Source organism: Bactrocera dorsalis, chromosome 3 (assembly GCF_023373825.1).
Source record: "Bactrocera dorsalis isolate Fly_Bdor chromosome 3, ASM2337382v1, whole genome shotgun sequence".
NCBI classification, from domain to species: domain Eukaryota; kingdom Metazoa; phylum Arthropoda; class Insecta; order Diptera; family Tephritidae; genus Bactrocera; species Bactrocera dorsalis.
Window position 1 is genome coordinate 20,534,553 of NC_064305.1, and position 2,837 is coordinate 20,537,389.

The 2,837-nt window shown below is 39.5% G+C and overlaps 1 long non-coding RNA gene across 1 annotated transcript; it reads right to left on the reverse strand.

Annotated features, from left to right (window-relative positions):
* Positions 1 to 702: 702 nt before the first annotated feature.
* On the reverse strand, positions 703 to 1,107 carry LOC125777034 (uncharacterized). Its single transcript, XR_007422065.1, has 2 exons — positions 1,010 to 1,107; positions 703 to 954 (listed from the first exon to the last, which is right to left on the reverse strand). It is a non-coding gene; the product is annotated as an uncharacterized LOC125777034 (long non-coding RNA).
* Between the last annotated feature and the right edge of the window lie 1,730 nt (positions 1,108 to 2,837).

Here is a 2,837-nt window from a genome sequence, read left to right on the forward strand (position 1 = left end):
TGCCTGAAGCGATACTTTTTGTGAACAGAAACTGCTTGGAGAAACTGCTGGGAGCATTCGGGCTTCACTGTGCAAATTTTCGATGGGAGACAACAAAAGGCATCCCGTAATAGTCCGAAGTGCAGCGTGCTGACATGTCTGCGTTTCACTGCATCCAGGCGACCATATTAGTACGGCGCAGTTACCGGACGGCCGATTACAGCTATAGATAGTTATGCAAAATATGAAAAATTTCAGATCGTAGCGAATTACTCCCGATAATACTGTATAAATTCGGATAACAGTATATAATGAAAACATTTTTATAAAACTTTTATCAGAGATGTTTTAAAAAGTAACGAATAACTCTTTATAAAACAGGAAAATAACTTATAATGATTTATCAAGTACCATTAACTTAGAGAAAATCAGTAGGTAAAAAGAAGTATTTAAAACAATGAGAGTTTTCACGAAACAATACGATTAATGCGCCTGAGTTCATGAGCCATTAATTGTCTCGAAGTCAAAAGACAGTTCCAAATTATTAGCCTCCCTTGACAGCAAGCAGATTTTGAAAGAAGTTTAGTTTATCTCCTCAGGTGAAATCCAAAGAAAATTACATCACGCTTCTTTGGTCTTTTTTTTACAAATATTTATAAGTTTAATATGCCTGCCTGGACAGGCTCGGTGATGGTGCCCAGTACTTTTAACTATAGACTATCCGTCACATACAATTCGATTAACACTGTTCAAAATATTATTTTAATTAATTCTATAGCCGTCTTTATCCCATTTGGGTTGTGTAAGGGGTACCGGTACGGGTGTTGACCTTGGTGTTGTTTTGAGACCTTCATCCGTTAGCTCATGCTCGAAAGTAGGATCGAGCTCATAGTCAAGCACCCATTCATCCCAACGGTGCTCAGAAAAATAGCGCATCACGTCCCACTCAATGACGCAGAGCAATAAATGGAAAAGCTTGCAGAAAAAAAAATGTATAGTAAACCAAATGTGGGGTTTTTAAAAAACTTACCAAAATATATTTCATTTTCCGTAAGCAGCTCCGAAAACCATATACTAATGGGAGGAAATATTAGTATGACTTGACAAGAGCGTGCAGCGAAAATCTTGAGCCTCTAATGCAATTATATAGAATTACTGCAAATCATAACTAATACGTGACTAATTGTAATTTCATGCAATTTACAAGGGCTAACTCATTAGTTTCTAGTTCATCTTTTAATCTGGGTTCAAGAGTTCAGACTTCGTAATAACACTAGTATACCACAAACATATTACTATTTAATGTTAATATCTTCTTCCTTATTGACATAAACACCGTTTTACTTCTCAATTGCCTACTCAGTCCGAAGTAGCATCTGTTGGCAAGAGTGATTCTGCGTAGGATTTCGAGGCTGACGTTGCTATTAGTGTTAATGCTGGTGATAAGTTAGACAAAATTATCTTCGCCTAAGAAGCTACGACTGTTAACAGTGCCATGGGAGCCAAGTAGCGAGTGCGACGACTGTTTGTTTGATGACAGAAGATATTTCGTTTTGATTTTGTTTACTAGCAGAACTAACGGCGCGGATGTTGAGAAGATTGTGTCTTCTCTATCAAGCTCTGCAGCTCGATTTCTTTTCTCCAGGAGTAGATTGAAGAAGTCGCACGTCGCTTTGTCTGAAACCTCGCTTGGTATCGAACGGCTCGGAGAGGTACTTCTCAATCCGGACGAGGATTTTGGTGTTGCTCAACGTCAGTTTACACAGACGTATTAGATTTGCGGGGATAGCAAATTCAGACATCGCGGCTCAAAGGCAGCTTCTTTTCATGCTGTCAAAAGCAGCTTTGAAATCGACGAAAAGGCGTTGCGTGTCGATTCTCTTTTCACGGGTATTCTCAAAGACTTGGCGCATGGTGAATATCTGGTCAGTTGTTGATTTGCCAGTTCTAAAGCCACACTGATAAGGTCCAATCAGTCTGTTGACGGTGATCTTCAACTTTTCACACAGTACGCTCGATAGAACCTTGTACGCGATGTTGAGATTAACTTATGGTAATTGGTGCAGATTTTGAGGTCTCTCCTTTTGTAGATTGGGCAGAGCACAGTAACATTCGTCGGGCATGCTTTCGTTCGCACATATTCTACAAAGAAGCTGATGTGTAGCGCTTATCAGTTCTTCGCCGCCGTATTTGAATAACTCGGTCAATGGAGTCATGAGTAGAAGTTCAAGCAAGTGAGAAAATTTCCAAAAGTGCTAATTTCGGTGCAGAAATCGCCTTAGCGATCCGTCTGACTCGGTACAAGCTCAATTAGTTTTCGATAGTCATTCTAGTCGCGTTTGTTTTTTCTATACCTGTTGATTTTTCTAATTTTTAACTACCGGAATATGTTCGTCTGTCTCAATAGTATCTTTAAGAACACATACGGCATACCTCTAAATTTAGTGACACTAGTCTAGCACCGCTACTAATTTTGGATGAAGTCTTTCCGCATTGATTTTTTTGTTTTTGGGGGTGAAAGCACTGGACCTGAGCTGACCAATCTTCTTGTATTGATATTATCTTTGCGTTCGAATTACACCAGTCTTATTGTATAGGATCATATGATAATGTCGATGGCGTTGACTTTAGTCTTTCCGTAGATGACCTGATGGTGGCAGCAGTAAACGGTGTCAAGGATGAGTCTTTACTCTTTTCATCCTGCTATATGCCACATAATTGCCAGGCAACAACGGCAGGCGGCTACATTCAGAAAAAGGAGGTAGGCATTTCTGGTGGGTGTTACTGGCCATCATACGATTTGGAGCAGCTCTGATATTATCAGAAAGGTGAGTCTTTAATCAATTCTATTTTATAAA